The sequence below is a fragment of the Rattus norvegicus genome, chromosome 19 (genome assembly GCF_036323735.1).
Source record: "Rattus norvegicus strain BN/NHsdMcwi chromosome 19, GRCr8, whole genome shotgun sequence".
NCBI classification, from domain to species: domain Eukaryota; kingdom Metazoa; phylum Chordata; class Mammalia; order Rodentia; family Muridae; genus Rattus; species Rattus norvegicus.
The window spans coordinates 44958412-44984328 of record NC_086037.1 but is presented as its reverse complement, the minus strand read 5'-3'; the positions used below and the strand labels follow the sequence as shown (position 1 = coordinate 44984328).

Genomic DNA, 25917 nt, shown 5'->3' with positions numbered 1-25917 from the left:
CATGCGTGCTATCAGACCACCACGGCCTAAAACTGGTCTTCAATTACAATAAGGGAAGAATGCCCACATATACGTGGAAATTGAACAATGCTCTACTCAATGATAACCTAGTCAAGGAAGAAATAAAGAAAGAAATTAAAAACTTTTTAGAATTTAATGAAAATGAAGGTACAACATACCCAAACTTATGGGACACAATGAAAGCTGTGCTAAGAGGAAAACTCATAGTGCTGTGTGCCTGCAGAAAGAAACAGGAAAGAGCATATGTCAGCAGCTTGACAGCACACCTAAAAGCTCTAGAGCAAAAAGAAGCAAATACACCCAGGAGGAGTAGAAGGCAGGAAATAATCAAACTCAGAGCTGAAATCAACCAAGTAGAAACAAAAAGGACCATAGAAAGAATCAACAGAACCAAAAGTTGGTTCTTTGAGAAAATCAACAAGATAGATAAACCCTTAGCCCGACTAATGAGAGGACCCAGAGAGTGTGTCCAAATTAACAAAATCAGAAATGAAAAGGGAGACATAACTACAGATTCAGAGGAAATTCAAAAAATCATCAGATCTTACTATAAAAGCCTATATTCAACAAAACTTGAAAATCTACAGGAAATGGACATTTTCCTAGACAAATATCAGGTACCGAAGTTAAATCAGGAACAGATAAACCAGTTAAACAACCCCATAACTCCTAAGGAAATAGAAGCAGTCATTAAAGGTCTCCCAACCAAAAAGAGCCCAGGTCCAGATGGGTTTAGTGCAGAATTCTATCAAACCTTCATAGAAGACCTCATACCAATATTATCCAAACTATTCCACAAAATTGAAACAGATGGATCACTCCCGAATTCCTTCTATGAAGCCACTATCACTCTTATACCTAAACCACACAAAGACCCAACAAAGAAAGAGAACTTCAGACCAATTTCCCTTATGAATATCGACGCAAAAATACTCAATAAAATTCTGGCAAACCGAATCCAAGAGCACATCAAAACAATCATCCACCATGATCAAGTAGGCTTCATCCCAGGCATGCAGGGATGGTTTAATATATGGAAAACCATCAACGTGATCCATTATATAAACAAACTGAAAGAACAAAACCACATGATCATTTCATTAGATGCTGAGAAAGCATTTGACAAAATTCAACACCCCTTCATGATAAAAGTCCTGGAAAGAATAGGAATTCAAGGCCCATACATAAACATAGTAAAAGCCATATAAAGCAAACCAGTTGCTAACATTAAACTAAATGGAGAGAAACTTGAAGCAATCCCACTAAAATCAGGGACTAGACAAGGCTGCCCACTTTCTCCCTACTTATTCAATATAGTTCTTGAAGTTCTAGCCAGAGCAATCAGACAACAAAAGGAGGTCAAGGGGATACAGATCGGAAAAGAAGAAGTCAAAATATCACTATTTGCAGATGATATGATAGTTTATTTAAGTGATCCCAAAAGTTCCACCAGAGAACTACTAAAGCTGATAAACAACTTCAGCAAAGTGGCTGGGTATAAAATTAACTCAAATAAAACAGTAGCCTTCCTCTACAGAAAAGAGAAACAAGCCGAGAAAGAAATTAGGGAAACGACACCCTTCATAATAGACCCAAATAATATAAAGTACCTCGGTGTGACTTTAACCAAGCAAGTAAAAGATCTGTACAATAAGAACTTCAAGACACTGAAGAAAGAAATTGAAGAAGACCTCAGAAGATGGAAAGATCTCCCATGCTCATGGATTGGCAGGATTAATATAGTAAAACTGGCCATTTTACCAAAAGCGATCTACAGATTCAATGCAATCCCCATCAAAATACCACTCCAATTCTTCAAAGAGTTAGACAGAACAATTTGCAAATTCATCTGGAATAACAAAAAACCCAGGATAGCTAAAACTATCCTCAACAATAAAAGGACTTCAGGGGGAATCACTATCCCTGAACTCAAGCAGTATTACAGAGCAATAGTGATAAAAACTGCATGGTACAGAGACAGACAGATAGACCAATGGAATAGAATTGAAGAGCCAGAAATGAACCCACACACCTATAGTCCCTTGATTTTTGACAAAGGAGCCAAAACCATCCAATGGAAAAAAGATAGCATTTTCAGCAAATGGTGCTGGTTCAACTGGAGGTCAACATGTAGAAGAATGCAGATTGATCCATGCTTATCACCCTGTACAAAGCTTAAGTCCAAGTGGATCAAGGACCTCCACATCAAACCTGATACACTCACACTAATAGAAGAAAAACTGGGGAAGCATCTGGAACACCCATGGGCACTGGAAAAAATTTCCTGAACAAAACACCAATGGCTTATGCTCTAAGATCAAGAATCGACAAATGGGATCTCATAAAACTGCAAAGCTTCTGTAAGGCAAAGGACACTGTGGTTAGGACAAATCGGCAACCAACAGATTGGGAAAAGATCTTTACCAACCCTACAACAGATAGAGGGCTTATATCCAAAATATACAAAGAACTCAAGAAGTTAGAACGCAGGGAGACAAATAACCCTATTAAAAAATGGGGTTCAGAGCTAAACAAAGAATTCACAGCTGAGGAATGCCGAATGGCTGAGAAACACCTAAAGAAATGTTCAACATCTTTAGTCATAAGGGAAATGCAAATCAAAACAACCCTGAGATTTCACCTCACACCAGTGAGAATGGCTAAGATAAAAAACTCAGGTGACAGCAGATGCTGGCGAGGATGTGGAGAAAGAGGAACACTCCTCCATTGTTGGTGGGATTGCAGACTGGTAAAACCATTCTGGAAATCAGTCTGGAGGTTCCTCAGAAAATTGGACATTGAACTGCCGGAGGATCCAGCTATACCTCTCTTGGGCATATACCCAAAATATTCCTCAACATATAAAAGAGACACGTGCTCCACTATGTTCATCACAGCCTTATTTATAATAGCCAGAAACTGGAAAGAACCCAGATGCCCTTCAACAGAGGAATGGATACAGAAAATGTGGTACATCTACACAATGGAATATTACTCAGCTATCAAAAACAACGAGTTTATGAAATTCGTAGGCAAATGGTTGGAACTGGAAAATATCATCCTGAGTGAGCTAACCCAATCACAGAAAGACATACATGGTATGCACTCACTGATAAGTGGCTATTAGCCCAAATGCTTGAATTACCCTAGATGCCTAGAACAAATGAAACTCAAGACGGATGATCAAAATGTGAATGCTTCACTCCTTCTCTAAAAGGGGAACAAGAATACCCTTGGCAGGGAATAGAGAGGCAAAGATTAAAACAGAGACAGAAGGAACACCCATTCAGAGCCTGCCCCACATGTGGCCCATACATATAGAGCCACCCAATTAGACAAGATGGATGAAGCAAAGAAGTGCAGACCGACAGGTACCGGATGTAGATCGCTCCTGAGAGACACAGCCAGAATACAGCAAATACAGAGGCGAATACCAGCAGCAAACCACTGAACTGAGAATAGCACCCCCGTTGAAGGAATCAGAGAAAGAACTGGAAGAGCTTGAAGGGGCTCGAGACCCCATATGTACAACAATGCCAAGCAACCAGAGCTTCCTGGGACTAAGCCACTACCTAAAGACTATACATGGACTGAGCCTGGACTCTGACCTCATAGGTAGCAACGAATATCCTAGTAAGAGCACCAGTGGAAGGGGAAGCCCTGGGTCCTGCTAAGACTGAACCCCCAGTGAACTAGACTGTTGGGGGGAGGGCGGCAATGGGGGGAGGGTTGGGAGGGGAACACCCATAAGGAAGGGGAGGGGGAGGGGGATGTTTGCCCGGAAACCAAAGAATTATTATTAAGTATTAAAGAAATAAAAAAAACTGAAAAAAAATGAATTGAGAGTGCAGACTGCAGTGGGAGATGGCTGCACAGATTCTGGCCTCTGATTCGTTATCACTGACCTTTGAATTTGATCTGAAATTTACGGATACAAAAATGTCACACCATATTCTATATAAATTTTAAATTAAAATATAACAACCTTATTTTCCATCCTTTTCCTCCCTCCAACTCCTCCCAAGTCCCTACTTTCACTTCCTTCTGTGCCACATCCTGTACTCGCAAATGAAAAGCACACACATGCAGACACACAGACACAGACACGCATACACGCACGTGCATGCATGCACATGCACACACACATATAAAGCAATATGCCCAAAATATATAATTTAACCTACTGAGTTTATTTTTCATGCCACATATTTGCAACTGAAATTGCCTTTGAAAATGTTTATCTTTACAGGTATTCTGTGACGAATTCGTACCCTCTTCATAAAGAATTGCTTTGGGATTCATTTTAAGTCTAAACCCATCCATATCTTCTTGTAATGTTGGCTTAAATCATGGTCTTCGTGTACTCACATATGATAAAGTACTTAGATTAGTAGCTCACAGATGATGGATGTTTACTGCTTATAAGTCTAGAGGCCAGCCAGGAAAGGTGAAGCATAAAATACAGTTTCTTGTCCGGTGTTCTCTCTGTCTCTGAGGCAGCATCCTTGTGTTGCATCTTCTTATGGGAGAAGGACATGAGAGAGTTTGTCTGAACATCTTCTAAAAGGGCATCAATCCCACTCATGAAGGTGGGGTCCTCGGGATTTAATTCTTTTCCCAAAAAAAATTGACACTCAGTCCCATCATAATGGCTATTAGATTCCAGCATATGGATTTCAGGAGAGGCTAGGGACACCAGCCTAAGAACGGAGCAGCCATACACGTTTAACAAGTTAATTGTGTGTGCATGTGTGTGTGCCTGTGACTATGTGTGTGTATGTGTGCGTGTGCATAAATATGTAAGTACCCACCAACATCAAAGGAGGGTGTCAGATGTCTTGGAGCTGGAGTCTCGTAGTTGTGAACAGTCCGACTTCCATCCTGGGAGAACTTGTTTCCTTTGGAAGAAAAGCGAATGCTCTTAAGTGCTGAGCGTATCTTCAGCCAGAGCCATACCTACTTCCGTGAAGATGACCTGACTCCTAGCTAACAGGATCAGTATCTTGAGGTTCATGTGATTCCTAGAAATAAATACAAATTTTCAACATTGTCTCTAAGCCTTTTCACAGGGTTTCCTAATGGCAGAGAGCACGAACACTAAGGTTGATCACCCTAAGGAGGTCCTCCCTTAGACAAAAGCCAACTTGAACGTTCTTTAAATGTTTTTTTCATCTTTATTGAATTGGGTATTTCTTATTTACATTTCAAATGTTATTCTCTTTCCTGGTTTCCAGACCAACATCCCCCTAACCCCTCCCCCTCCCTTCTTTTTTTATTTTAATTTTTTTCATCTTTATTAACTTAAGTATTTCTTATTTACATTTCGATTATTATTCCTCTTCCCAGTTTCTGGGCCAACATTCCCCTAACCGCTCCCCCTCCCCTTCGATATGGGTGTTCCCCTCCCCATCCTACCCCCATTACCGCCCTCCCCCCAACAATCACGTTCACTGGGAGTTCAGTCTTGGCAGGACCAAGGGCTTCCCCTTCCACTGGTGCTCTTACTAGGATATTCATTGCTATGTATGCAGCTAAAGTCCAGGGTCAGTCCAAGTATAGTCTTTGGGTAGTGACTTAGTCCCTGGAAGCTCTGGTTGCTTGGCATTGTTGTTCATATGGGGTCGCAAGCCCCTTCAAGGTCTTCCAGTCCTTTCTCTGATTCCTTCAACGGGGGTCCTGTTCTCAGTTCAGGGGTTTAATGATGGCATTCGCCTATGTATTTGCTGTATTCTGGCTGTGTCTCTCAGGAGAGATCTGCATCCGGTTCCTGTCCGCCTGCACTTCTTTGCTTCATCCATCTTATCTAGTTTGGTGGCTGTATATGTATGGGCCACATGTGGGGCAGGCTCTGAATGGGTGTTCCTTCTGCCTCTGTTCTAAACTTTGCCTCCCTATTCCCTCCCAAGGGTATTCTTGTTCCCCTTTTAAAGAAGGAGTGAAGCATTCCCATTTTGGTCATCCTTCTTGAGTTTCATGTGTTCTATGCATCTAGGGTAATTCAAGCATTTGGGCTAATAGCCACTTATCAATGAGTGCATACCATGTATGTTTTTTCTGTGATTGGGTTAGCTCACTCAGGATGATATTTTCCAGTTCCATCCATTTGCCTATGAATTTCATAAAGTCATTGTTTTTGATAGCTGAGTAATATTCCATTGTGTAGATGTACCACATTTTCTGTATCCATTCCTCTGTTGAAGGGCATCTGGGTTCTTTCCAGCTTCTGGCTATTATAAATAAGGCTGCTATGAGCATAGTGGAGCATGTGTCTTTGATATATGTTGGGGCATCTTTTGAGTATATGCCCAAGACAGGTATAGCTGGGTCCTCAGGTATTCAATGTCCAATTTTCTGAGGAACCTCCAGACTGATTTCCAGAATGGTTGTACCAGTCTGCAATCCCACCAACAATGGAGGAGTGTTCCTCTTTCTCCACATCCTCGCCAGCATTTGCTGTCACCTAAGTTTTTGATCTTAGCCATTCTCACTGGTGTGAGGTGAAATCTCAGGGTTATTTTGATTTGCATTTCCCTTATAACTAAAGATGGTGAACATTTCTTTAGGTGTTTCTCAGGCATTTGGTATTCCTCAGCTGTGTATTCTTTGTTTAGCTCTGAGCCCCATTTTTTAATAGGGTTGTTTGTCTCCCTGCGGTCTAACTTCTTGAGTTCTTTGTATATTTTGGATATAAGCCCTCTATCTGTTGTAGGATTGGTAAAGATCTTTTCCCAATCTGTTGGTTGTCATTTTGTCCTAACAACAGTGTCCTTTGCCTTACAGAAGCTTTGCAGTTTTATGAGATCCCATTTGTTGATTGTTGATCTTAGAGCATAAGCCATTGGTGTTTTGTTCAGGAAATTTTTTCCAATGCACATGTGCTCAAGACTCTTCCCCACTTTTTCTTCTATTAGTTTGAGTGTATCTGGTTTGATGTGGAGGTCCTTGATCCACTTGACCTTAAGCTTTGTACAGGGTGATAAGAATGGATCGATCTGCATTCTTCTACATGCTGTCCTCCAGTTGAACCAGCACCATTTGCTGAAAATGCTATCTTTTTTTCCATGGGATGGTTTTGGCTCCTTTGTCAAAAATCAAGGGACTATAGGTGTGTGGGTTCATTTCTGGGTCTTCAATTCTATTCCACTGGTCTATCTGTCTGTCTCTGTACCAATACCATACAGTTTTTATCAGTATTGCTCTGTAATACTGCTTGAGTTCAGGGATAGTGATTCCCCCTGAAGTCCTTTTATTGTTGAGGATAGTTTTAGCTATCCTGGGCTTTTTGTTATTCCAGATGAATTTGCAAACTGTTCTGTCTAACTCTATGAAGAATTGGATTGGAATTTTGATGGGGATTGCATTGAATCTGTAGATCGCTTTTGGTAAAATGGCCATTTTTGCTATATTAATCCTGCCGATCCATGAGCATGGGAGATCTTTCCATCTTCTGAGATCTTCCTCAATTTCTTTCTTCAGAGGCTTGAAGTTCTTATTGTACAGATCTTTCACTTGCTTGGTTAAAGTCACACCGAGGTACTTTATATTATTTGGGTCTATTATGAAGGGTGTTGTTTCCCTAATTTCTTTCTCAGCTTGTTTCTCTTTTTGTTTAGAGGAAGGCAACTGATTTATTTGAGTTAATTTTATACCCAGCCACTTTGCTGAAGTTGTTTATCAGCTTTAGTAGTTCTCTGGTGGAACTTTTGGGATCACTTAAATATACTATCATATCATCTGCAAATAGTGATATTTTGACTTCTTTCTTTCCAATCTGTATCCCTTTGATCTCCTTTTGTTGTCTGATTGCTCTGGCTAGGACTTCAAGAACTATATTGAATAACTAGGGATAGAGTGGGCAGCATTGTCTAGTCCCTGATTTTAGTGGGATTGCTTCAAGTTTCTCTCCATTTAGTTTATTTAATATTAGCTACTGGTTTGCTGTACATGGCTTTTACTATGTATGGGCCTTGAATTCCTGTTCTTTCCAGTACTTTTATCATGAAGAGGTGTTGGATTTTTGTCAAATGCTTTCTCAGCATCTAATGAAATGATCATGTGTTTTATAAATTTCAGTTTGTTTACATAGTGGATTACATTGATGGTTTTCTGTATATTAAACCATCCCTGCATGCCTGGGATGAAGCCTACTTGATCATGATGGATGATTGTTTTGATGTGCTCTTGGATTCGGTTTGCCAGAATTTTATTGAGTATTTTTGTGTCGATATTCATAAGGGAAATTGGTCTGAAGTTTTCTTTCTTTCTTGGCTCTTTGTGTGGTTTAGGTATAAGAGTAATTGTGGCTTCATAGAAGGAATTCGGTAGAGCTCCATCTGTTTCAATTTTGTGGAATAGTTTGGATAGTATTGGTATGAGGTCTTCTATGAAGGTCTGATAGAATTCTGCACTGATCCCATTGGGTCCTGGGCTCGTTTTGGTTGGGAGACTTTTAATAACTACTTCTATTTCTTTAGGAGTTATGGGGTTGTTTAGATGGTTTATCTGGTCCTGATTTAACTTCGGTAGCTGGTATCTGTTTAGGAAATTGTTCATTTTCTCCAGATTTTCAAGTTTTGTTGAATATAAGCTTTTGTAGTAGGATCTGATGATTTTTTGAATTTCCTCTGATTCTGTTGTTATGTCTACCTTTTCATTTCTGATTTTGTTAATTTGGACACAATCTCTGTGTCCTCTGGTTAGTCTGGCTAAGGGTTCATCTATCTTGTTGATTTTCTCAAAGAACCAGCTTTTGGTCTTGTTGATTCTTTGTATAGTCCTTTTTGTTTCTACTTGGTTGATTTCAGCTCTGAGTTTGATTATTTCCTGCCTTCTACTCCTCCTGGGTGTATTTGCGTCTTTTTGTTCTAGAGCTTTTAGGTGTACTGTCAAGCTGCTGATATATGCTCTCTCCTGTTTCTTTCTGCAGGCACTCAGAGCTGTGAGTTTTCCTCTTAGCACAGCTTTCATTGTGTCCCATAAGTTTGGGTATGTTGTACCTTCATTTTTATTAAATTCTAAGAGGTCTTTAATTTCTTTCTTTATTTCTTCCTTGACCAGGTTATCATTGAGTAGAGCATTGTTCAACTTCCATGTATATGTGGGCGTTCTTCCCTTATTGTTATTGAAGACCAGCTTTAGCCCGTGGTGGTCTGATAGCACGCATGGGATTATTTCTATCTTTCTGTATCTGTTGAGGCCTGTTTTATGACCAATTATATGGTCAATTTTGGAGAAAGTACCATGAGGTGGTGAGAAGAAGGTATATCCTTTTGTTTTAGGATAGAATGTTCTATAAATATCTGTTAAGTCCACTTGGATTATAACTTTTGTTCTGTCTATGTCTCTGTTTAATTTCTGTTTCCATGATCTATCCATTGATGAGAGTGGGGTGTTGAAATCCCCTACTATTATTGTGTGAGGTGCAATGTGTTCTCTGAGCTTTAGTAAGGTTTCCTTTATGTATGTAGGTGCCCTTGTATTTGGAGCATAGATATTTAGGATCGAGAATTCATCGTGGTGGATTTTTCCGTTGATGAATATGAAGTGTCTTTCCTTATCTTTTTTGATGACTTTTAGTTGAAAATCGATTTTATTTGATATTAGAATGGCTACTCCAGCTTGCTTCTTCAGAACATTTGTTTGGAAAGTTGTTTTCCAAACTTTTACTCTGAGGTAGTGTCTGTCTTTGTCTCTGAGGTGTGTTTCCTGAAGGCAGCAAAATGCTGGGTCCTCATTGCATATCCAGTTTGTTAATCTATGTCTTTTTATTGTGGAGTTGAGTCCATTGATGTTGATAGATATTAAGGAATAGTGATTGTTGTTTCCAGTTACCTTTATATTTGGAGGTGAGATTATGTTTGTGTGCTGTCTTCTCTTTGTTTTGTTGCAAAAACGATTAGTTTCTTGCTTTTTCTAGAGTGTAGCTTTCCTTCTTGTGTTGGGCTTTACCATTTATTATCCTTTGTAGGGCTGGTTTTGTAGAAAGATATTGCGTGAAGTTGGTTTTGTCATGGAATATCTTGGTTTCTCCATCTATGTTAATTGAGAGTTTTGCTGGATACAGTAACCTGGGCTGGCATTTTTGTTCTCTTAGGGTCTGTATGGCATCTGTCCAGGATCTTCTGGCTTTCATAGTCTCTGGTGAGAAGTCTAGTGTAATTCTGATAGGTCTGCCTTTATATGTTACTTGACCTTTTTCCCTTACTGCTTTTAATATTCTTTCTTTGTTTTGTGGGTTTGGTGTTTTGACTATTATGTGACAGGAGGAGTTTCTTTTCTGGTCCAATTTATTTGAAGTTCTGTAGGTTTCTTGTATGTTTATGGACATCTCTTTCTTTAGGTTATGGAAGTTTTCTTCTATGATTTTGTTGAAGATATTTACTGGTCCTTTGAGCTGGGAGTCTTCGCTCCTTCTGTACCTATTATCCTTAGGTTTGATCTTCTCATTCAGTCCTGGATTTCCTGTATGTTTTGGGCCAGTAGCTTTTTCCGTTTTACATTATCTTTGACAGTTGTGTCAATGATTTCTATGGAATCTTCTGCTCTTGAGATTCTCTCTTCTATCTCTTGTGTTCTGTTGATTATGCTTGTATCTACGGCTCCTTGTCTCTTCCTTTGGTTTTCCATATCTGGGGTTGTCTCCCTTTGTGCTTTTTTATTGCTTCTATTTCCATTTTTAATTCCTTCAACTGTTTGATTGTGTTTTCCTGTAATTCTTTCAGGGATTTTTGTGTTTCCTCTCTAAGGGCCTCTACTTGTTTACTTGTGCTTTTCTGCATTTCTCTAAGGGAGTTCTTTATGTCTTTCTTGAAGTCCTCCATCATAATGATCAAAGGTGATTTTAAATCTAGATCTTGGTTTTCTGGTGTGTTTGGATATTCAGTGTTTGCTTTGGTGGGAGAATTGGGCTCCGATGATGTCATGTAGTCTTGGTTTCTGTTGCTTGGGTTCCTGTGCTTGCCTCTCACCATCAGGTTGTCTCTGGTGTTACCTTGTTTTGCTATTTTTTTTTTTTTGGTTCTTTTTTTCGGAGCTGGGGACTGAACCCAGGGCCTTGTGCTTCCTAGGTAAGTGCTCTACCACTGAGCTAAATCCCCAGCCCCTGTTTTGCTATTTCTGACAGTGCCTTGACTGTCCAATAGGTCTGTATGTCAGGACTACTATAGACCTGTTTTTCTGTTTTCTTTCAGCCAGGTATGGGAACAGAGTGTTCTGCTTTCAGGCGTGTAGTCATTCCTGTCCACTGGCTTTCAGCTGTCCCTGTGGGTGGGAACCAGAAGGGCCTGCCCCTACTTCTCCTGGGTCCCTGTGTACAGCGGGCCCAGGTGGCACTAGGTGTTTTCCTCTAGAGTCAGAAATGTGGGCAGAGTGTAGTCTCCTCTGGTTTCCCAGGCCTGTCTGCCCCTCTGAAGCTCTAGCTCTTCCTCCCACAGGATTTCGGTATAGGGAGCTGTTTGATTGGGTCCGTTCAGATCCAGGTGAAGTCTGGACTGCAGGGCTTCTGCAGCTTGACTACCCCTATCTTCCTGTGCCCAGAGGCCCTATACAGTTTCCTCTTGGGCCAGGGATGTGGGCAAACATGGGCAGAAGTGGCAGTCTCTCCTGCCCTGCAGTCTCAGGATTGTCCACACGTCTGGGCCTCTTTAAATGTTTTACCAGGAAGATAAATGCAATACTTTCATTATGATTCATAAATCATTGCTATTTTAATTTAAAATATTGTATCTCAGTCCAGTGAAGCTGACAAGGCTCTTGGTGAGGAAACACCTTATTGTCTTTGTCTACTGTATTTGACAAACAGCTTTGAATGATCACTCAGACCAACTTCGTGAAAGGTGTGAGGTATCAAGAGGACATACCATTATTTCACAGTGATCAGATGATCTTGTGTGGAGAGGATAAACATTTAGATACATATCTGTGATGAGTGTGTTTCTTCTGCACATAGAATCCCACGAAGGCCCCAATGAGGGATGGCAAAGAGCATCAAAAGACTGGAGCAGACAGAGGTTCTCAGCCTGTGGGTTGTGACCCCTTTGGGAGGGGGTCAAATGACCCTTTCATGGTGGTGACATATCCAATATCCTGCATATTAAGTATCTACATTATGATTTCTAACAGTAGCACAGTTACAGTTATGAAGTAGCAATGGGAATTTTATGGTTGGAGGTTTCCACATTAGGAGCTCTATTAAAGGGTTGCAGTACCAGGAAGGCTGAGAATCTTATATTGCTATCGAGATAGTTGCATCTATGATGAATATGAAAACCCAGTGCCATATTCACCAGGATGGAGACAGCAGCATAAGCAAAGGCAGGGAGAGGGAAATGATTTTGAGTTTTGGAGAACTGGAGATGTCCCCACATGTCTGAGGTGACAGATGAAGTTAGAGCTACAAGTACAGGGCACAGTGGATTGGGCTTTATATCACACATTTCAACATGGGCTTTATCTTGTGGGACGTCTTGAACCCCAAAGAGTTATACAGTGCTAAGCAAGGCAAATGATAATTTTAAGAAAGTGGACTCAAGGCAAAGAGATGCATTAGTTAACTATAGCAAGGGTCCAGGGACAAAGTGACCATAACCTGAGACAAGTTCACTCATATAGATACTATTGATGCAGGGACTTAAACCAGAGATGTTACATAGGTAGAATTCTCAGTTGCCAGTTTGATGGAGTAGGACAGAGGAAATCAAAGGAAGGAGTGTAAATGATTTCCAGGGTTTTGATTTGGATGATAGCAAACTGTATTTTTTATCTACGATGCAGAATACGATGGAGAGATAAATTTTGGTTCTTTTTATTGGTCTTCTGCATGTTCTATATGTCCAACACAAGAAGGAAACCTCGGTTGCTAATGGGAGTCTCTGCTGTGGCCAACAGGAAGCTCATGGGTGTGAGTCACACCTCCGTGGTTCCAATCTTGCTGATGGATTTCTGCATTCTGTAAGGGAGAGGTATTCCTCCCCAGTGACTTAAGCAGCTGAAGACGTGCAGGGCTTCTGGTCTCTGTTCTTGGCCATTTGCCCATTGTAGTCCTCTGGCTTTTAATCTACCCAATCATTTCCATCCTCTGCCAAATCCAAGCCAGGCTGTTATATAGCATCTTCTTGCCTTCTCTGTGTCAGCCTGCAGACATCAGTGGTCCAGCAGTCTCTAAGCAGCAGTGATTACTACGGTTGCTAGTAAGGATGGTGTCTTAGGGGTTCTATTGCTGTGAAGAGACATCATAACCACAGCAACTCTTATAAAGGAAAACATTTAATTGGGACTGACTTTGATTTTTCAGAAGTTTAATCCATTATCATCATAGAGGGAAGCCTAGTGGCATCCAGGCAGACATGGTACTGAAAGGGAGATTTATGATCCTGGTCTGTGGGCAGCAGGAGACTGTGAGGCCACACTAGGCTTAACTTGAGCATAGGAGACCTCAAAGCCCATGCCCACAGTGACAGATTTCTTTCAGCAAAGGCACATCTCCTAATAGTGCCACTCCCTATGGGCCAAGCATTTCAATCACATGAATGAGTTTATGGGGGCCATACTTATTCAAACCCCTGCCTCTGGCCATACTTCTATACATCTAGAAAAAAAATTGTGTGCCCAAACTAGATTTAGATGGTTGTATTCTTGGCATAGTGGACAGTATGAACTTCATGCTGGTAAGAGTTCTTACTTCTCTTGTTATGTGGTCAATGTGAGGCAGACACCAGGGAATACTAAACATGCAGTGGACTACCAGAGCCTATACCCCATATTAAAGGACAAACAAACAAACAAACAAACAAAAATGAACTGTCAACCTTTAAAGGAGATACTGCAAAATAGGAGGATGAAATCTTACTTATAATAAGACAATGAAACTTATCTGCCCTTGGGCCCACAGGGAAGCCCTATTAAATCTTAGCCTAGCAAGTGGTTCTTTCTTTTCTTTTCTTTTTTTTTCGGAGCTGGGGACCAAACCCAGGGCCTTGTGCTTGCTAGGCAAGCGCTCTACCACTGAGCTAAATCCCCAACCCCCTAGCAAGCGGTTCTAACACCATTTGTAGATTTGTGTGACTTATTAAGGACAGAAATGGGTACTCCACAGTTCTGGAGATCAATAGTCTTGCACCAGAATGTCACCATGGTTGGGTTCAGGTGAGGGTCTTCCAAGGTAGTGTATTCAGGTGTGCGCTGCTGTGCCCCAGTGTATATAGGAAGGGGTTTGTTGTGTTCTTGAATGGTAGGAAGGGGGCATCTATTTTAAGACATGAATCCTAATCATGAGGGCTCTACTCCATGACTAATCAGCCCTTAAAGACCACATGTCTCATTTTAGAGGAACACAAATATAGCTTAATCATCACCTATATTCGAAGATTATTATTATTGTATGACATTTATTTATTTATTTATTTATTTATTTATTTATTTATTTATGAGACATCATTTCTCTCTGTGGACCAGGCTGGCCACAAACTCAGAGATCCACCTGCCTCTGCTTCCTAAATACAGGGATTAAAAGTGTGTACCACCACTGCCCTTGGGACAGAGTTCCTGTTTTGCTCGGGCTGCCCTGCAGTTCACTATGTAGACCAGGCTGGCCTCCAACTTACAGAAATACTCCTGCCCCTCCATCCCAGTGCTGGGATTGAAGATGTGCAGCACTGTGTAGCTTTATTATACATTACCATCTTTTAAAAGATTATCTGGTGCATGGCAAAAATGCTATGGAGAATTACTTTTCAAGAGTATCTCTAATTGTTAGTGAAAATTGGTATTTTCCAGTTTCCTTCCTTCTTCCTTCCTTCCTTCTTTCCATTCTTTTTAGTTTGTCTACTGCTTCTTCCGTTTTTTATATAGCAGTTTCTCACTATATAACCAAGACAAGGGTCAAACTTACTCTGTACTCCAGGTTGGTTTTGAACACACTGTCCTTCTGCCTCAGCCTCCTGCATGCCAACATTTCAGGCATGTACCATCACTCCCAACTTATATTTACCAACTTTTAGTAGTGAAATAAGTTAATCATCAATTTGGAACATTAAATCTGAGGCGTTAGTAGTGGCATCCAATAAGCAAATAGCTGTGTGTCCTTCAAGCCCTAGAGAAGGGAGGATGCCATAACATTTAGTAGGCATTCATCATGACACTTAGTAAGTTTTCATCTAAATGAGTGGTATGCAGTCATAGAAGTTAGTAGAATTACTCAGACTGCACATGAGTGAGAGGAAAAGATATGAGTGAACAGAGTCATGCTTACCTGAGATGGAGAATGAGGGCAACTCCACGAGGCTGAGAAGGAACGGTCAGAGAGTAGTAGAAGCTATGCCCTAGAGTTCATGAGAAAGAAACATTTCAGGAACGGACTTGATAGCATTTTCCAGCTGTATGAATGGGATCAAATCAGATGAAAGTTGACGAATGTGGTGGCTTTCGAAGCTATGGGAACATGGGAGAGCTTTGCTAGAATATTCTAGTGGGTGGTATGTGGAGTTTGAATGTGTCAGCACGAAATGTTGACAGGAAGCTGACAGAAAGGGAATAAGGTATGTGGATAAATTTGAATAATTTTCCTTGGTGGAAAGAGAAAATGGCAGAGTTACCAAGTTTAACCATAGTAAATAAACATAAAAAAGACAAAATACTTTTTTTCTCCTTTGTATTTGATCTCTATATAACTTAGAGATGAAGAGGCATTCGAAGGAATCAGCTATGATAAGGAGAAACAGAACAAGGTCATAAAGGCAGATTTGCATTATTACAAAAATGTCACCAATTTATTCTTTTTTCCATTAATTAATTTATTTATTCACTTTACATCATGACTGAAGCTGCTTCTCCTCCCACTCATCCTCACATTGCACCTCCCACTCCTCTTCTTCTCTGAGAAGAGGGAGGTACCCTGGATACCAACTCACTCTTACAATTTATTCTTAATTCTTTACATTTTTCCTTTTACTTAAAATAGACTTTTTTCATATAATATATCCTATTTATGGTTTCTCCTTCTTCTACTTCTCCTAGTTCCTCTTCCCTTCCTTTCCCAATTGGATTTGCATTCTGTTTCTTTTTAGAAAGCTAACAGGCTTCTAGGGGATAATAGTAAAATATAATAAGATAAAACAAAAACTACCACATTGGAGTTGGACAGGACCAACAGAAAGAAAAGAACCCAACAGAAGGAACAAGAACCACAGACCCATATTCATTCACATAATCAGGAATCTCATAAAAACGTTAAACCAGAAGCCCTTAAACGTTAAACACAGAGGACCCTTGCAGACCCATGCAGACCCTGTGCGTGCTGATTCCATCTCTGTTTGAGTTCATATGAGCATTCAGTGCTCATGCTGGTTTAGCGGGCCTTGTTTTTTAGTGTCCTCCATCTCCTCTGGCTCTTATGATCTTTCTGCCTCCTCTTCTGTGGGGTTCCCTGAGTTTTGAGAGAAGAGATTTTATGGAGACACCCCATTTAGGAACTCTAGACAAACTTCATTAAAGTAGAAGAAATTTGAGTAGATATGTCTAAAAGAAAAGAAGTAGAGAAGCTGAAGATGTAGGCGAAGGAAGAACTAGTAATGGAACAGAGGCAGAGAAGCATAGAGAATAGTTTGGCAACCTGGCACAAACTTAAAGGGCCAGTCTCTTGAGAGTTTGGGGAACCGGAATGCACATAGAAATGTAAACATTTAGCTTATGAGGTTTCAGAAAGAAGCAATGATTCTATTGAATACTGGGCCAGAATCTATTCCAGCCAAAGAAACTGGCTGCCTTCTGCTCATGTCCTGGAAAGCTAAGGCTAAATTAAAAAGTAATGACTAAGTTCTTTGGCAAATGAAATTTCAAGAGAACATAGCATTCAGGCAGTGGCACGGTTGCCTCTCACTGCATTTAGTCAGCTCTACATTGAGAGAAGTGGAGAGATATAAAAATGGGTAGTTTGGTTAAGAAAGGATCATAAGTGTAATATGAAGGCAAGACAATGCAGAAAGGGGGGATATTCTTGGAGACATTGGATCCGCTAAAGAGAAAATCTGCTCTTCACTAGACAAGAAAAGTACCCCGAGGGCAAGCCCGATCTTCAAAAGCTCTTGTGAAACAAAAATTCACCTAAAAACAAAGAGACCCAGTTAAGAATGTCAATTGAATTGTTTTCCAGCTCAAAACAACTGTCTAGGGAAGAGTTTTCCCAAGGTCAGCCACCAAGGCTTCCAGAAGTCACTATAGCTGTGGTACTAGACGATGTCTTGAGCTGGACAGAACTTAGCCACATTGTTAACATGTTGGTGATGTTGTAGGTATGTAAGAGTTTGGGGGATGATGGAAACTTGTATCAAGGTTCCAGAAGTGTCTGAAGCCAGGCAATTTGTGGCAGGGTTGGGTTCCTTGTGAGAGGGCTACTCAGAGAAGCTGTGAAGGTCAAACCTTGGTTACAGTGGAGACCCGCCCCCCCAAGGAGGCTGATAAGAGGGCTGTGGAGCATCCTCTGAAGAAAGCTATAGCATGAAATGGAGCCAGCCTAAGGAGAAGCTATGTGCTTTGGGTGCCAGGGCTGAAGGAACTGTGGTGTCGAAGCCTACTGGAACCCAGATGATCCAGTTACAGGTCCTGGAACCTGGAAACTGATGCAGGGTTTGGTGATTATCTGCTGAGTTTCATTCTTGCTGTAGTTTAATCTTTCCTTTCTAGTCTTTTCTCCCTTTTTATTAAAGGTATTTATTACTTTTACAACCTAATGGTAGCCTTGCCTCTCCTCCCAGTACCCCCTCATTCAGGTCCTTCCCACATTCCCCCTTTTGAGAAGGGGAAGCCCCCTTCTGGGTGTCAACCCTCCCCCCATCAACTTGCTGGGGGACTAAGCACATCCTCTCCCACTGAGACCAGACAAGGCTATACATTTAAAGGTGCAGGATCCACAGGCAGGCAGGTGGGCAGGCAGCAGGCTCAGAGACAACACCTGCTCCAGTTGTTTGGGGGACTTGCATGAAGGCCAAGCTGCTCATCTGCTACATATGTGCAGGGGGCCTAGCCCATGCTCACTCTTTGGTGACTCAGTCTCTGGGAATCCTCAAGGGTTCAGGTCAGTTGACTCTGTTGGTCCTCCTGTGGAGTCCCTGTCCTTTTTGAGTCCCTCAATCTTTCTCCCAACTCTTCTGTAAGACACCTTGAACTCCATCTAATGTTTGGGTATGATTCTTTGCATGTCATTCCATTGGCTGATTGGTAGAGCCTCTCAGTGCACAGTTAATGCTAAGCTCCTGTCTGCAAGCATAATACAGTATCACTAATATTATCAGGGATTAGTTCTTACCCACAGGAGGGGGGTCTCAATTTGGGGCAGTCATTGGTTGGTATTCCCTCAGTCTCTGCTCTATCTTTATCCCTGAACATCTTGGAGGCAGGACACATTTGGGGTGGAAGGCTTTGTGGGTAAGTTGCTGTCTTTATTCTTCCACTGGGAGTTCTGCCTGGCTACTGAAAGTAGCCACTTCCAGATCCATATCCTCCACTGCTAGAAAACTCAGCTAGAGTCACCCCCTTAGATCTTCTGGAGTCTTTCCCCATCCCAGGTCTCTGGCATATCCTAGAGATTCCACCCCACCCCCAAGCCTATCTCCCTCTGCTCTCCCTACATATGATACCCCTCCCACCTGCTCCTCTCTCCATTCTCTCTTCCACCAACTTCTTTCCATCTATCTCTAATATGTTCCCCTTCTAAGAAAGATTTAAGCATCCTTCCTTGTGCCCTCCTTGTTCTTTAGCTTCTGTGTGCCTTTTGATTATAGCATGTTATCCTGTACTTTGTGGCTAATTTCCACTTGTAAGTGAGAACATAGCATGCATGTCCTTTTGGGTCTGGGTTACCGTAGGATATTTTCTAGTTACATCCATTTGCCTGTGAAATTCATGATATTTTGGTTTTAATGGCTGAGTAGTATTCCATTGTGTAGATATACCACATTTTCTGTATCCATTCTTCAGTTGAGAGACATTTATGTTGTTTCCAGTTTCTGGCTGTTAAAAATAAAAAGCTTCTATGAACATAGTTGAGCAAGTGTCCTTGTGGGATGGTGAAGTGTCTTTTGGGCATATATTCTCAATCTTCTGAGAAACTGCCAAATTGATTTCCAGAGTGCTTGTACAACTTTGCACTCCCACCAGCAAGGGATCATTTGCAGTGTTCTCCTTGGTCCACAACCGTATTAGCATGGGCTGTTGCTTGAGTTTTTGATCTTAGCCATTCTGATGAGTGTAATGTGGAATTTCATAGTAGTTTTGATTTGTATTTTCTTGATGACTTAAGGGTGTTGAACATTTCTTTAGATGATTCTTGGCCATTAGAAATTCCTGTTGAGAATTTTTTGTTTAGCTCTGTACCCCATTTTTATATTGGGGTATTTGGATTGTCAGTGTCTAGCCTCTTGAGTTCCTTATATATTTTGGATATTAGCCCTCTGTCAGATGTAGGGTTGGTGAAGATCTTTCCCAATCTGTAAGCTGTTATTTTGCTCTAATGATGGTATCCTTTGTCTTACAGAAGCTTTTCAGTTTCATGAGGTCCCATTTATTAATTCATGATCTTAATGCTTGAGCTGTTGGTGATCTGTTCAAGAAGTTGTGTTTGTACCAATGAGTTCAAAGCTATTCCCCACTTTCTGTTCTCTTAGATTAAGTATTTCTGGTTTTATGTTGAGGTTTTTGATTCATTGAGTTTTGTGCAGGGTGATACATATAAATAAATTGGCATTTTTCCACTTGCAGACATCCAGTTAGACCAGCATCATTTGTTGAAGAGGCTCTCCCTTTTCCATTGTATGGTTTTGGTTTCTTTGTCAAAAAGCAAGTGTCCATAGGTTATGGATTTATTTCTGGGTCTTCAATTTCATTTCATTGATCAACCTGTCTGTATTGATAACAATACAATACCAATACCAGTTTTTTATTACTATTGCTCTGTGGTTCAGGTTAATGGGATACCTCCAAAAGTTCTTTTATTGTTCAGGATTATTTTAACTATCCTGGGTTTTTTGACTTTCCATATGAAGTTGAGAATTGTTCTTTCAAGATCTTGAAAAATTGTATCGGAATTTTGCATTGAGTCTGTCGTTTGCTTTTGGTAAGATGGTCATTTTTGATATGTTAATCCTACTGATATACAAGCAAGGGGCTCTTTCCACCTTCTCATATCTTCCTCAGTTTCTTTCTTCAGAGACTTTAAGTTCTTGTCATGCAAGTTTTTCATTTGCTTGGTTAGAGTCACACCAAGGTATTTTATGTGATTTGTGGCTATTGTGAAGGGTAGTTTTGCTAACTTCTTTCTTAGTCTGTTTATCACTTGTGAAGAGGAGAGCTACTGGTTTCTTTGTGTTAATTTTGCATCCAGCCACTTTGCTGAAGGTGTTTATCAGCTGTAGGAGTTCTCTGCTAGAATTTTTGGGGTCACTTACGTATATTATCTTACCATCTGAAAATAGTGATATTTTGACTTTTTCCTTTCTAATTTGTATCCCTTTGATCCCCTTTACTTGTCTTATTGCTCTGTCTAGGACTTCAAGAACTACATTCAAGAGATAGGGAGAGAGTAGACAATCTTGTTGTGTCTCTGATTTCAGTGGAAATCCTTTAGGTTTCTCTCCATTTATTTTGATGTTGGCTATTTGTTTGCTGTCTATTGCTTTCATTGTGTTGTATTGGCCTTGAATTCCTGCTCTCTTTAAGTTTTAACATGAAGGGGTGTTAGATTTTGTCAAATGTTTTTAGGTATCTAGTGAGATGGTCATGTAGTTTTTTTCTTTTAGTTTGTTTATATGGTGGATTATGTTGATGGTTTTTTTGTATGTTGAACCACCCTTGCATCCCTTGGATGAAGCCTATATGATCATCATAGATGATGTCTTTGATGTGTTCTTGGATTTGGTTTGTGAATATTTTATCAAGTATTTTTGCATCAGTGTTCATAAGGAAAATTAGCGTGAAATTCTCTTTGTTGAGTCTTTGTGTGGTTTAGGTACTAGGGTCACTGTGGTTTCATAGAATGAGTTTAGTGGTATTCCTTCTGTTTCTATTTTGTAGAATATTTTGAGAATTATTGGTATTAGCTTTTCTTTGAAAGTCTGGTAGAATTCTGCACTAAATCCATCTGGCTGGGAGACTTTTAATGACTACTTTTATTTTCTTAAGGTTTATAAGACCATTCAGATAGTTTACTTAATCTTGATTTAACTTTGATAATTGGTGTCTGTCTTGAAAATTATCCATTTCATTAAGGTTTTCCAATTTTGTGGAGTGCAGGCTTTTGAAGTAAGACCTAATGATTTTTTGAATTTCCTCAGTGTTCCTTGTTATATCTCCCTTTTCATTTCTGACTGTGTGAATTTGTGTACTGTCTCTCTGCCTCCCGACTATGAGTACAATGTGATGGCCAATGACCCTCTTATATCCATGCCTTCCTGCTGACAGAGTCAAGTTCTCCATCTTTAAGTTGCTAGGTATTATGTCCCATCAACGAGGAAGGTACATAGTGGATGGACAAAGACCTTGTGTTCTCCATACTGTCGAGCTTACCTTCGAAGACTTTACAGTGTGTCTACATATGTCTGGTCATGGTTTTCTTTCATGGTATCCAGTGAAATAGAACACAGCAATAAAGGATGCCGCCCATGAAGATGAAGCAGCCAGCAGCCAGCAGCCTGCTAGCTCAGTCTAGACTACCCCAGAACTCTTTTCCCCTTGGAACCTGGGGAAACTTGGATGCTGACTAATGCACAGTGAAATTAATGTGGGAGAGAAGGGAATGAAAGCCTGCAGTCACTGGGAGCTCCATGGGGAGCAGGGCAAATTGAGCTGAGTTTCCTTTGGCTTCTGATCTGACGTTTGTACAGAGGAGGCTTTTCGAGGAAATGAGAAAAATGCCAAGAGGAGAGTGTGTACTACGTGTGGGGCAGATCAACCTTTGAGTATGGAGCGCCTGTCTCAATGACCAATCCATAGGAGCAGACCTCAGGATGCAACCGGAGCCTGACCGTGACTTTAAAAAATTAACATAGCATGTTTACTTTGCACCAGCCACATGTTGGCCTCCATATTTCCACAGCCCACATGCTAGAAATAAGGCTTATGGAAATGACTCTGAAAAAACCTCGATCCTTACACATTAACATACCTAGAGATCTCCAGATTGTTGTAGTGTGGTGAAAAGAGAGATCAGGCATTGCTTAGATGTTTTCCCCATGTCTAGCCAATGACTTTCACTGGGCCTTGCTATTTGCATTAATGGAATGGAAGGAAGATAAATAGAAGTTTGGTTCTCTGGATCCACGTTGCTTGTTTTGTTTCCCAAATTCCAAGCCAAAGGACTATGGGCCTGGTTGCTAGATTTCAGGCATCAGATCCTAAGGGGACTGCATGCTTTTTACAGTCCTGCTACTCCAACTTTGGTGTGCTGTTGCAACTCTTTGGAATATTTTAGTGTGTGTGTGTGTGTGTGTGTGTGTGTGTGTGTGTGTGTGTGTGTGTGGTATTCATGCATGTGTGTGGGCATGCACACCTTTTTTTTTTTCTTTTCTTTTTTTCCGGAGCTGGGGACCGAACCCAGGGCCTTGTGCTTCCTAGGCAAGCGCTCTAACCACTGAGCTAAATCCCCAACCCCTGCCATGCATACCTTTACATAAGTACAGAGGACAGAGGGAAAACTTCAGATTCCTAGTTTTTATAATGTTCAGTCTTACTCCCTCAAGTCAGGGTCGTTCAATGAACAAAGCTGGCAGTCAGCAAGCCGCAAGGAATCTCCTATTTCCACCTACCCTAAAAGTGCCTGGGACAGAAGATATGTATATGTCCATACCTTGCATTTTGTTTGGTTGCTGGGGACTCAAACTCAGATCCTAATGCTTACGAGCAAATGCTCTTACAACCTGAGCCATCTTTCCAGTCCTCTCCCAAGCCTTATCGAGAAGCAGAGCCTGTATGGTTGAGAATAGGCCCAAGAGTCCACACCTCTAACAAGCTCCAAGACGAAGCTGGTGTGAATGGTACTTTGGGTAGCAAGGTACTAAAATACTTAGAAATTGTGTGGATTACTTGCAGGAAATCCAAAATTATGTGGCTCAGTAGCAGTAGTGTCAGAAAAGAAATGATGGATGACAGGAAGCTGACACTGTTTCTCTTGTCCTCAGGGAAGACTCACAGTTTTTAAGCTTATCATTAAGTCTTCGTATTGAGACTTTAGCTTTCTCTGTAGTGAGCTTACGGCCATTAGGAGTCAAAATATTTACCCCCAAATATAGAGACCTTTGTTTTGAGGTTGATTAGACTGGATAAAGGATTCCCTCAGAATGCATAGGGTTTGTTTCCTTTTAAAATAGCTTTGTTTGTTTGTTTGTTTTTTGGCAGGCTCTTATCGTATAGCTCTGACTGTCCTGGAACTCTCTTTGTAGACTAGTCTGGCCTTGGACTCACAGAGATCCACCTGCCTTGCGCCACTATGCTTAGTCATTAGAATAGCTTTTCTTACGAAAAATTGAACTTTTGAGAAGGGGGAAACCTTTTTTTTTTTAAATGAGATCTCACTAGTGATTTTAGTGAAAATTTTACTGAAATTTATTAAAGTATTTGTGAATTTAGCTGTTCAAGGAGATGAGGTAAACTCCCATTTCTTCTTTTAAAAACCAGAACCATACCACCAGAACCATACCACCAGAATCATACCACCAGAACCCTACCACCAGGACCATACCACCAGGACCATACCACCAGGACCATACCACCAGAACCATACCACCAGGACCATACCACCAGGACCATACCACCAGAACCATACCACCAGGACCATACCACCAGAACCATACCACCAGAACCATACCACCAGGACCATACCACCAGGACCATACCACCAGAATTATACCACCAGAACCATACCACCAGAACCATACCACCAGTACCACACCACCAGAACCACATCACCAGAACCACATCACCAGAACCATACCACCAGAACCTTGGTGGTATCCTTTTGCCCAGTTTGAATAGTGGGGCTCTCTATTATAGGGAATACCAGTCCTTTGCCAGAGGTAGCTTAGAAAAGAGATGTGGGAGCTTCTGGGGGGGTGGGGGGAGATTCAATGATCTTTATATGAGAGAGAGAGTCACAGAAGACAAATTCAACCTTCCCAGTCATCCTGTAACCAGCCTGAAACCATGAGTAAGGAGGATAGCATGAACAATGTCGTTATCTCCTGACTTAGGCAGTTTTGATGACTTTTCCTACTTTCGGACCCTTTATTATGTGCAAGTGTTCATCTTAAGTTTTTCTTTTTTTTTTTTTTTTTTTTTTTTTTTTGGTTCTTTTTTTTTTTTTTTTCGGAGCTGGGGACCGAACCCAGTGCCTTGCGCTTCTTAGGCAAGCGCTCTACCACTGAGCTAAATCCCCAACCCCAAGTTTTTCTTTTAAACTATTTACTACTTATTTATTTAATGTTTGTTTGTTTTCTGTGTATCATGTGTGAGCCTGGTGTCCACATAAGCCAGAGGAGGGTGTCATTCTCCCAGAAGAGAGTGTCAGATCCCTTGGAACAGCTGACTGTGAACTTCCAAGTAGGTACTGGGACTTGAACCTGAGTCCTCCGGAAGCGCAGCCAGTGCTTCTAACCACCAAGTCATCTCTCCAGCCCTCCTTTATTATTTTCAAATTAATAAATAAATGATCATGATTTAATTTTAGGTGGAGAATATTTAAAGTGGAAAGCACTTTACTTTTCTACTTCCCCTTCTGCTCCTACCCTATCAGATTATCATTTACTTAAAACATATTCTTGCCCCTGCCGGTTGTCTTCATGTGTCTAGAAAGAATTTGTCTTCTATATAGCTATTTCTTTCTTTACTATTATTATGGTTTTGATTTTTAAGTTAGTTTGTAAAACTGTTTTGGTTGCTTCCCTCCGCTCCTCCCGACACCTCCCAATGCACCCATCCATGTTTCCATTGTGTCTTCCCACCCCAGCATTCTCCTACTCTTTTGTACACACACACACACACACACACACACACACACACACACACACACCACCACCACCACCACACACACATGCACGCACGCATGCGCACACACACACGTGTTCTGCTACCCCCCCAACCCCGTCCCCTCAAGTCTCCTCTCTTCCATGGTCGTCCACTTTCTACTTTCCCGATGCTAGCCACACGTACTTTACCCCAAATTATGTGCCATAAATGGTTCATTTGAGTTCCCATTGCCTGCAACTGAATACATATTTCTTCTGTCCTCACACACAATAAAATGGGAAGGACAAGACCCCGGGAGACTCAGGAAGCACTGAAAATACATAAGCCATCCAAATTCAGCTAGCTTCATTATGCCAACCTCAGATATTTGAAGACATGAGCGTCTTTGTAAACTTTAGAAAACAGTGTTTTAAAAGGTTACCTTTAAAATTATACTGGTAAGCTTTAGAACTTAGCAAGTATCCCTAGAAGGAAAACTAGTCGACTGTTAGTCTCTATTCTTGGAACTCTGGGAGGTATCTGAACAGTGACTGAACATTACCCATACCTCCTTCTACTGTGACCAGATAGGTTTGAAAATACATTTATTTATGATATACATGTGCACCTGTATTTATTTAATTTATGCATATTGTATATTCATATATCTCTACCCATGTCTTCTGTGTGTGCAGGTTATCTGTGAACTCTAGAAGGGTGTGTCGGATCCCTGGAGCTGGAGTTACAGGTAGTTAGTTAGTTAGTTAGTTAGTTAGTTAGTTAGTTAGTTATAGGTTTCCTGACATGAGTGCTGGGAACTAAACTCAGGTCCTCTGAAGGAGCAACAAGTACTCAACTTCTGAACCATCTCTCTAGCCCCCGTGACTAGGTCTTTTAAAGAACACATTCTTA

At 40.9% G+C, this 25917-nt stretch overlaps 1 long non-coding RNA gene across 4 annotated transcripts in view; it reads right to left on the bottom strand.

The window, feature by feature from the left end:
* Positions 1-4190: 4190 nt before the first annotated feature.
* The window catches only part of LOC102549584 (uncharacterized), a 24770-nt gene continuing 3043 nt past the window's right edge, over positions 4191-25917 (bottom strand). Inside the window, exons 3-5 of one of the 4 annotated variants that reach the window (XR_005496807.2) lie at positions 15269-15338; positions 4833-5042; positions 4191-4540 (exon numbers count right to left, since the gene is read on the bottom strand). This is a non-coding gene — a long non-coding RNA (uncharacterized LOC102549584). Of the gene's footprint in view, positions 5043-12807; positions 13238-15268; positions 15339-25917 lie in introns of those variants that run through there. The other 3 variants (XR_005496809.2, XR_361797.5, XR_005496810.2) reach the window with 3 other exon arrangements.